General features: G+C 36.5%; 1 pseudogene; it reads right to left on the minus strand.

Moving 5' to 3' along the window:
* Positions 1-5,096: 5,096 nt before the first annotated feature.
* Positions 5,097-7,505, minus strand: LOC118838452 (annotated as a pseudogene).
* Positions 7,506-11,495: the final 3,990 nt, after the last annotated feature.

Here is an 11,495-nt window from a genome sequence, read left to right on the forward strand (position 1 = left end):
ACAATATATGAACTATATAAAAACAAAGGAACTGAATACCTACAAAGATTCTCAAAAGACAACTGAAGATATATGAAAAGAGACATTTAAGGACAATATTAGTCCAACAGAAAGTATAAGAATGGTGATTTGAGAAGTAGAGAAAAACTAGGCCACCCCTCCCCCCAAATTTCCTTTGTTGACCATGCCAAGATGTATGATGTTTTCACCATCAGTTACTATTGAGCTATAGCATTGAAGGATAGTAACGAACTGCAAATATTTCCTGTAATGGAAAACAGAATCATAGAATTTCAGTGGGAAGGAATTTCTATAGTCTCTAAACAAGTTGTCATTCAGCCTTTACATCATTACCTTAAATGAGGGAGAAATCACTAACTGCCAAGGCAACCCATCCCACTCTTCAGGAGCTCTACTTTTTAGGAAAATTTTCCTGACATCATCTAAATTTGCTTCCTTTCAGTTAGCACCCCTGGCTTCTAGTTTTGCCTTCTGAAGACAAACATACTGAGTCAAATCCCTGACAATACTCAGAGACAGCTATTATGTCTGTCCTAGAGATTTTCCTCTTAAGGCCTCAGTTTCTTTAAGTGATCTATATACAATGTGATCTAGAGGGTCTTGACCATTCTGTCCTAAATCGTGCAGCATATAGAACTAAACAAAATCTATCACAATGTCTATCACATCATTATTTCTGTAATCTATGCCTCTCTCTTTCTTTTTCTTTAACGTGTGTACTTTTTTTAAAAAAAATTGATTTAAACTTAATACTAAGACTTAAATACACAATAAGAAAAGAAAAAGAAATATATTAAAAAATTCAATATTAAAACAAATACAAAATAAGAAAAAAGGCATTGCCATGTATAAAGCAGAATGCAAGAGAACTTTGAAACTATACAGCAATAAATTTCCATTTCAAGAAAGCCTATATAAAAATACTATGCATTGGGTTCAGAGCTATCCTTCTTACATTTGCTTCCTTGTAAGTTTTCTTTTGATATCTGCTGTGTACTTTTTACTTTATTCTTTTTTTCTTCCTCTCCCCCAAAGATGGCTACAATCAAGCTATTAAGGATGTATATGTCAGTGTGTATATGTATATACATATATATATACATACACATATACACATATGTGTGCATATACATATATACATACAAACATGCAAATATACCAACAAAACTATATATACACATGCATTTACACATAGATACATAAACTTACATATATACATATACTTAGATATCTATAATCATGCTCACATATAGACATATACATTCAAATGCATCTATGTAAGACTGTACTATACTTATTTGTCCTCTGTTTCTCTGATGGTGGATAACCTTTTCCTTCATAAGTCTGATTCTTTCCACATTTTTCTAATTCCACCAGGTCATCATTTCCTATACCACAACAATATTCCAACCTTATACTGTCTAGTTATTTTAAATACTCTCTGAAACAATATTGATTAATATGGCTGACATATAGTGTAGTTTCCCTCTTTTCTCTTTTGCTTGAAACTATTTTAGGTGTAACATTATCTAAGATCATGATTCCTACCCCTGCTTATTTTTCCCTAATAAATTCTACTCCTGATCTTTATTTTATGTTTGTGTGTATCTCTTAGTCCCTCTCCCTCTTGATTCCTCTGCTTTACTTCTACCCATTACCTTGCCCTCCTATTACTTAACCCCACCCAAGGGTCCCTCCCTTATCCTCCCATTCTTGTTAATTTAAACACCCTTCTATGTCCCACCCTTATCCTATTCCCTCACCACCCTCTCCTCTAAAAATACCACCCCTATCCTCTCCTCTCCCTATCCCCTTAGACTTTGATTTCTTTCTAAATTTAAAAGACTTTTATGCCCATACACACAGGTATGTATGTATGTATGTATGTATGTGTGTGTATATATATATATGTATTGTTCCCTCTTAAACCATTCCTGATGAAAGTAAGGTTCCAGAACTACCAGCCTTCCTTCCCCATCCAATTCCTCTGTGTTGGTTCTTCCTCTCACATATTATTTTTATAAGATAATTACTTTATTTTACATCTTCCTAAATGGTTTTATATTTTAGAATCATATCATATTAGATCTACCACAATCTTTCTTTCAAACTACCCAATCACTAATAACAATCTTAGACATACATTTTACATGTTGTCATATATAAAAAGTAAACAGTCTGTCCTTATTGATTCCCTTGTAATTTGTCTTTGATATGTACCTTATATTTCTCTTGGATCTTATATGTCAAATCTCCATTAAGTTCAGGGTTTTTTAAAGTAAAATCCTGGAAGTCTGGCAATTCATTATATATCCATGTTTTTCATTCAGGATTATGCTTAACTTTGCTGAGTATGATATTTTCAGCTCCAACCCCAGTTCTTTTGCTCTTTCACATATAGCATTCAAAGATCTGTGGTCTTTTAGTGTCACTGCTGCTAGGTCTTTGTGTTGGTAAGCAAAATGGGCTCTTAGCACTTAGTTCAACCAAGTGCCCTTGAAGAGTTTGGCTTTTGTTTCCTTTGAGTAATTCAGTGTATTTCATTGAGTCTTACCAGGTGCTAAACCCCAGGCCCAAACCCCTATTAGGTGTAAAATCTATGTGGGTGTGGATTGGTACCTGGGGTGGGGCCCAAGGTGGGGCTAACTGAGGGGAGGTGCTAACTCCAGAGCCAATCATAGGAGCCTAAGTTCTGGTCATTCAGATGATGTTTGATGATGTCTGAAATGCTTTAAGAAGAGAAGACAGAGCCCTTTGCACAGGGCTCTCACTCTTGGTGGCATGTGGAGACTCCAGGCAGCTGTAGCTAAGAAGCCCTCCAGCTTGTAAACCCGGATGCTGTGACTTTGTTAAACTCTTGTAACTATGCACTGGGATTTGCATCAGACAAGGTCTGTCTGTCGATGTTTGTACGTTGTTTGTATTTTGCTCTGAAGTTCAGGGTGATGGTTTTTTCCCCTGAACTAAGTGAATGATATTTGTATGCTGAATTAAAGTAAGCTTGTCAACCCCTTAACGTTGCTTTCCTTACTAAAGCAGATCAAAAGAACCTGTGCTTTTGCAGCATGCTGGTAGCATTCTTGTTGCTGGGCTTGTGTTGGTCTTTCACCCCCCACAACAGCTGCTAGCCAGATTGTTGTAACAGTCTTGTGTGGTTCTAATTGTGGCAACACCATCTTTAGGTTTTTTTTTTTTTTCTTGCTGCTCATAACATTTTCTCCTTGAGCTGGGTGTTTCAGAATTTGACTACAATATTCCTGTAGGTTTTCCTTGCAGGATCTCTTTCAGGTGGTAGTCAGTGGATGTTTTCTGTTTCTACTTTCCTTTCTTGTTCTAACGCTTCAAGACAATTTTCTTTAATTATTTCTTGCATTATTGCATCAAGATTCCTTTTATTGTAGCTTTTAGGTAATCCAATTATTCTTAGGTTTTCTTGACCTGATCTCCAGATCAGTTGTTTTTCTTATGAGATGCTTCACACTCACTTCTGTCTTTATTCTTCATTCTTTATATTTTGTTTTATTATTTCTTGGTCCCTAATAAATTCACTGGTTCCTTTTGTCCAATTCTAATTTTCAAGGAGCTGTTTTCTTCCTTAAGGTTCTGGATCTCCTTTTCTAGTTAGTTGACATTCTTTTAATAATCTTCTTATTTTTCTTGGGTTGTTCCTATTTATTTTAAATTTTTTCTCAGTCTCTCTCATTTGATATTTAAATCTTTTTTAAGTTCTTCTTTGAATTCTTTTGGGGGCAGGTGATCATTTGATGTTGCCCTTTGGAGTAGGAGACATTTTTTTTGCTTCAGTAATCTCCTCTGAAGATGAACCCTGTTCTTCTCTATTTCCATAGTAACTTTCTATGGTTGTATTCCTTCTCTTTTGCCTGCTCATTTTTTTAAATGAAATTTTAGCAGCATATTTTTTGTAATTGCCTCTTGTCCTAGGGTATGGGGTATGGTGCCTCTGGCCTCAGATCCTTTTTCATTTCTCCCCTCTGGCCTGGAACCAAAACAAAGAACTCTACCCTTCTATAAGTGCAGTGTCCCTGCCCCACTGCTTCTGTACTCACCAGACACAAGCTAGTTCCTTCTCACCCAGAGTTACATCTAAGTAGCATAGCTGGCTCTGGTGTCTCTTAGTAGCAGAGGTTCCCTCAATCTTCCCCTGCTCAGATACTTGATTATCCACACTGTCCAGTGGCTGAAAATTCCTGCCAAGGCTACCTCCTAACCCAGCTGCTCACAGGGCTCTCTGCTTGCTCTTTCAGGGGAACTAGCCTGGAGGTGTTTATACTTCACAGGACCAAACCTTGGATTTTCTCCCATTGTCCCAGAAGGAGGACTCTTCTGCCCCAACTCTTATTTATTTTTACCACTCTCCATTCACCTCAAGACAATCTTTTGTCTTGTTTGTAGGGGAAATCTGTAGAGCTTGGAATTTTCTGACCTACTCTGTCACCTTCAATGTGTGTACTTTTATTTGAACTGGTCTTAAGTTGATGTACAGGTAAATCTCCTCCCTTCCCCCAAATACTGGCACTAATCTCATGGAACTTCTGGGGAGACCGTAAAAAGTCTCTATTCAAATCTATGTTGGAGGCAGGGAGGGAAATTAGAAGGCCATTATGGCTGCAACAATTTAAAAAAAAGGAATAAGTGTTAAGGCAGAATATACAAACTTTTTTTAAGGATTACATAATTAACATGTAAGGCAATCCTTCTGTCTGTCCTCTCCCCTCTCCTTCTCCCTGGTCTGCATTTATATTGAGTTGCTCCTTTGTGTAGAGCAAGACAGCCTTCATAGAGGCAAGTAATTCTCTGTAACAATGAATCATACAGTATTTGGAATGATTATTTAAAAAAAACAAAAGCAAATGTACAACCAGTGCTGAAGATGAACTCTAGAACTTTGAGGATGTTTACCTCCAACTTACTTAGACTGCTCATCATCTTCACTATTCCAGTTTTAAAATCCTGAGTCAAAGGCAGAAAAATCCATGACAATCTCATCTCTTTTAGGGAGGCAATTATCATGTCACACCTTTTGACCAAAAAAAAATACCAAAAAGACAGTCCACTTAAAAGCATTTGTAGTGGACCATGGAGGGTCCAGATTCAGCATACTCCTACTTGCTGATCAACATCTGCTGGAAGGTGGAGAAAAAAGCCAGGATGGAGCCTCCAATCCAGGCAGAGTATTTGTGCTCTGGTGGGGCAATGATCTTGGTTTTCATTGTGCTGAGGTCTAGAGCTGTAATCTCCTAAATCCTGTCAGCAATTCCTGGATATATGGTGGTAACACAAGATAATACAGTATTTACATACAAATTCTTACGTATGTAAATATCACACTTCAAGATTGAGTTTAAGGTAATTTTGTGGATTCCACAGGATTCCATACCTAAGAAAGATGGTTAGGAGAAAGCTTCTGGGCACCAGAACCTCTCCTTGCCAATGGAGATAACCTGAACATCAGGGAGCTCATGGCCCTTTTCAAAAGGAGAGTTGGCTGCAGCAGTAGCCATCTCCTGCTCAAAGTCTAGGGCTATATAATAGCTTCTCCTTGATGTCATACACAATTTCCCTCTCAGATGTGGTAGTGAAACTGTACTCTCTGTTGGTGAGGATCTTCATAAGGCAGTCTGTAAGATCATGGCCAGCCAGATTCAGACAGAGGATGGCATGTGGAAGGGTATGACCTTCATAGATAGACACCATGTGATCCACAAGTCATACCATCACCAGAGTCCATCACAATACCGTGGTATGACCAGAGACATACAGGGACAGCGCAGACTAGATAGCAGTGCATTTGGCTGGAGTGTTAAAGGTATCAAACATTATCTGTGTCATCTTTTCTCTGTTTGTTTTGAGGCTTAGAGGGGCTTCTGTGAGCAGCACAGGGTGCTGTTCAGAGGCTACATGGAGCACTTTGTAGAAAGTATCATGGAGGGGGCACGCTCATTGGAAAAAGTGTTGGTAATTTGGCCAGAAGAGACTCTGGGTAGCCTTTGGAACCCCACCCCCCCAGCTTTGGGAACCCCACCCCCCCAGCTTTTAAAACCCCGATGTTGGTGCTTCTCTCTCTGCTTTGGGATAAGTACATTACTCCAGTGTCTCACTGAATTTCCTATCAAATATTCAGTCTGGTGCAAAGCTGTGACTTCAAACTGGAGCCATATCTAACAGCTTGAAAACTCCAACCATAGGTCTTTGGAAGAGCTCTGCAAGAACTCAGTCTCAAAATCACAAAGGGTCAATGTGGTAGTGGATAAGGAGCTATTGTCTCACAACTACGCTTTTTATTTATCTCACTGCAAGGCCTACAAGCATCATACCGTATTACCTCTGTAGGGATGGCATTTGGCTCCTTGCAGTAAGCTGGGTAAAACCTACAGTCAGATGATTCAGTGATCAGGTGCCTTTAGCATCTTCTTCCATTGACCATCATATACACCCACCTGAAGAGTGCTTATTGCCATCTTTTGCCTCAATTCTCAGCTAGCCTTTATCATAGAATGGGCATTGCCTCAGACAAACTGAGGCTTGAGAAAGACCTTAATTTAGAAAGAAAGGCCAATGTCATCCACTGCATCCTGGGCCATCACTAATCATCCTAATTTTTGTCCTGCCGCTGGACTTTGATGGCCCTAGAGGAAAGAGACTGACAACTTTGTGCAGTTCTGCCTCACTTAAATCCAATTCATGTGAGAGTCAAGACATCATTCTTATGATGTCATTGGTCCTCTTCAAGAATGAAGGATGAACAACAGCTTTACAGGCTGTGCAGGGAAATCATGTACAGTCTGAATAGCAAGAGGCTATCACAGGAAATATTTTCATAGTGAAGAAAAGAAAGTAGAACCAGAATAAGAGTATACATTGACAATTTTATGAAAAGAACATAAATTAAATGGGAAAATTTATATTCAAACTATGGCGGTGAATGGCAAAAGTAAAGGGGACACAGAAATAAAACCAATATATTCATGCAGATAATTTATAGGTTGAAATTTATTAAAATGTAAATAGTTATAAAATAGGTTTAATTTGGGTGGATAAAGTTCATAATAAATAACAAAAAGAGGCTTACTGTTTCATTGCAATGCTGACACAAATTTGTAATGTGTCTGGGTTTATTCAAGATGTAGATATGTAGACTTCCTGTACCCTTGTTGAAATTGTCAGGTTCTTAATAAACCCTTTTAATACATCGAAAAAGGAAAGTATCATGGCAGATCTTATTAATGTCATCTCAATTGGTGACAATACCATGCCCAATGGGGTACATCAAGTCAAAATACCTCCCTGGCTTGGGTCTCATCCTTCATGTAGCTGTCTTTCTGGTTCATACTCACCATCAGACCCTGATGTTTATGATGCCCAACGATGAAAGGGAAAATTGTCTGAGAGGCATCATCTCCTGCAAAGCTAACTTTGCATGTTACAGAACCATAGTCAACAACAGGCGTAACAATATCACTATCTATTGCGAACTTTGAAGTGCCAAGTTTAAACCCTTAAGAGAGAGAGGAAGTGGCGCTGTACCTGGAGGCAGGGGGGAGGCAAGTGCATGTTGGGTGAAGGAGTTCAGCTACTACCAATCTATGCTTCTCTTAATGCAAGCCAAGATCACATTAGATTTGTGACCACCAGGCTACATTGCTGACTCCATATAAAACTTGCAGTCCACTAAAATTCCAAGATTTTTTTTACTGAGTTGAATTGAATATTTTGGGCAGCTAGGTGAGGTAATATATAGAGTGCTGGGCCTGGAGTCAGGAAGACTCATTTTCCTGAGTTCAAATCTCACCTCAGACACTTACTAGCTATGTGATTCTAGGAAAGTCACAAAACCCTGTTTGCCTCAGTTTCTTCATCCATAATATGATTCGGAGAAAGAAATGGGAAACCACTCTAGTATCTTTGCCAAGAATGATGAATGACAAATTGAATAACTATGGCTTACTCATCTTGTGCTTATAAAAATCAATTTTTGAACCCAAGTATAATATTCATATTGATCCCTATTAAATTTTCTTTCATTATATTTGGCCTAGAGCTCTATGATTTTAATATCATTTCAGATCTTGACTTGTGCTGGCACAAATGTTAAATAGCAAAGGATCCACTATAGATCTTTGGTGGGCACTCAACTGAAAATCTTAAGACAAGTTGACATCAAACCATCAATGACTATATTTTGACCGCAGCTATTGAGCCTTTTATGAATCCATCTAATAATTCTATTGCCATGTTAGCACATAGTATTTTCTACAAGAGTGACATGGAGACTACAAAAATCAATGTAAACTATATCTACAGGATTCCCTTGATCTGTTTAGTTTAGTAAGCTATTCAAACACACATTATTCTACCATGACTCGCTCTTGTTGAAGCCATGTTTGTTCTTTATGATGACTATTTCTTTTTCTAGATGTCCATTAAACATCTTTTTGATAACAAGCTATAATTTTGCCAGGAATTTAAATAAAACTCAGTAACCTGTAATTGGCAGATTCCATTCTTTTCCTTTTTCTGGAAATGAAAATATATATCATTTCCCCTTTACCAGTCTTCTCCCATTCTCCACAGTCATTCAAAGAATGCTGACGGTAGTTCAGCAATCATACCTGCCACTCGGTGTCTAGGTTTTAAATCATCTGGGCTTGGTGACTTGAATCCATTAAGGACAGTTTCTTTCTCTTTCATTATCTACTTATTTACCTTGAGTGTCTACTCTCTAATAACCATTTTGGTGCAGTCACTTTCCTTGACAAAGAAAACAGAATCAAAATAAGAACTGAGCACTACTACCTTCCTTCTGTGTTTGTTATGTTGGGTTATAAAAATGAGCAAACAGAAATTATCTAATGAGAAATTTATTGCTTGTTTTTTACCATAGTCAGAATGCATACATGCCTGCTGAATATGTATATGCAGGTATCCTACCCAAGAAACTACAAAATTCCCCTAAATTGCCCTAATTTTTATACTGTTGATCAAACATCTTTGGCTTCTTCTATTTACCAATTATTATTAATCAGTTCATGTAATATTGATGCAAGTCCTTTTTCTTCTCCTGAAGACATTTTATTTTTGAGACCATCCAGAGGTCTCTGGTACAAAGAATCCTCCAGCTTATTGGCAACTCTATTGCCTCTTTTTCTTTTCTATTTTGTAATTTTGTGGGTTGGCCCTAATTATTTTCTATTATTACAGCATTCTGTTATAGTCACACATACAAATTAAACCCTTCAATTCCCCCCTTTGAGACTATTAACAGGCTTACATTTTTTAGCAATTCCCAAATCAGTATCACTCCAAGCAGAAATAATGCACAGCTTATGGAATAGGTAACATAACACACAAAATTAATAAAACAAGCAACATTATGATAGGGTGAATAAAGAAATCTAATACATTTGTAGCATTGGGGGTTTCAAGTCCTTCAGTAGTGTCTGTGATCTGTTCCTTCAGATGTCTGGCAAGCATCTCTCAAGCATCTGTGCATACCCTCTTTGGCCATTTTTCAGATAACTATCCCCAGGAGAGTAATAACTTCAATCAGGATGTTGCCATTCCCCTTTGATTATCATCTGTGTTCTAGGTCACTTGTGGAGTTTCTCTAAATAATGTTGTTAAAGCCTACTAGTGAAAATATTTAGCATAATTTAGGAAAACCTGATAAAAATTGAATCAGATTGTCTATGCAGTAATTAGTTCATTTAGTGAAAACCTTATAGAGCTAATGTTACAAACAACAGAGCTACAAGAAGAATATCAAAGTAGGATACACAAAAAGGTATTTTATATTTGCATCCCAATATAGTAACTTAGAGGTGCTAGAGCATTGCCACTCCAAGATTCATTATATGTGTGTGTGTATACTTATACATACAAGTAATATATAAAACATATATGTAATGTATAATATATGTAATAATATATGCATATGTATGTGTAGATACATATGTGTGCATATATACATATACATACATATGAATACATATGCATGTATCTGTGTATGTATACCATCTCACAGTTTTATTTAGAGAAATTTTCTGTGAAAGGATGGAGGAGAGTCCTGGTTATAGTAACATTAAGACTGGTCTTCCAGGCCTAAAGACACAGAGTGACTTAAAATAGGTACAACAAAGAAAGTATCCTTAGTTCTGTTTGATTTCAAGTAAAAGTCATAGTTAACTCTTTGGAACAACCAATTATGCAATAAAATTCTACATTATTCACAGGGTATCACAGCCAGGCTCAGGATTAATGAAATGGGAAACATTTCTGTTCAAAAAGGAAATAACACAGTGGGGAAACTGAATCCTATCTTCACCTATGTAAGATTATTTCCTCAACTTTCCTAGACAAAGATATCCACCTATAGCTGTTCTCTGATCACACTCTCTTTGAACAGCTTCTGGCATTTCCCTTGAAGAGTGGTTTGCTGACAATGATAATTCAGACATTTATAGCTGAATTCAAAACTCAAAACAATATTGAATTACAGTCACAAGAAATTTTACCTCAATTAGTAAGTTATACTAACCTAACAAAGCTAGATATTATTATTATTATTATTATTATTATTATTATTATTATTATTATTATTATTTCTCTCATTTTGTTGCAACAGTTAAAAATTCATTCAACATCTTTTTCTTCTTTTTTTTCTTCTTGGTTTTAAAATTATCCTAGTGTAAAAATCATTCATTAGAAATTAAAAAATAATCCCATTCTGGAATTCCACAGAAATAGTGAATATATTAGAGTTTACTCAAAATGCCCCAAAACACTGACTACTTAACTATAAGTCTCCAGACTGACAGATATAAATCTCTCACGGTTATATAATGCCTTTCTAAGGCAAAAATAAATTGTTAAAACTGGAGTCATCAATCAATCTGGTTGGCTCAAGATATAACTTCAATATATTCTGGGTATAATTTCATAATTACAAGCCATCATATAAATCAATTCTATATGTAAACTTAGAAGGCCTCCCCTCCCTTACTCTGGCAGTGAATTTTTGTGATGGGAGAGGGGATCCTATTTTCTCAGCAAACCAATTCATCATTTTAGAATTTCACAACATTCAGCAAGTACCTTTATAGGGCTGATAAGATTGTATGGTTTTGCCCAAGTAGAAGGTTCCAAGAAACCTGGCAACCTTACAGATAATGAAATATTACAAGGTCTTTTTTTAAACTTTTCCCACACAGTAAGTAATTATTCTTCTTTCTTTTAAAGAAAAGTATACCTAATACTTGTTAGACTTTAACATATTGACTACAGTCTCTATTGACTTAGTTAATAATTTCATAGTATCCAGATCAAAATAGAAGTCAATTTCCAGTGACATAATTGGTTTGCCAAATTCACGATACAAGGAAATTTAGAAATACAATAATAACATACAAAATGTCATGTATTTAAAATATGAAACAAAATTTATTGCCATCAATTTA

This window comes from Trichosurus vulpecula, chromosome 2 (assembly GCF_011100635.1).
Source record: "Trichosurus vulpecula isolate mTriVul1 chromosome 2, mTriVul1.pri, whole genome shotgun sequence".
Taxonomy (NCBI): Eukaryota; Metazoa; Chordata; class Mammalia; order Diprotodontia; family Phalangeridae; genus Trichosurus; species Trichosurus vulpecula.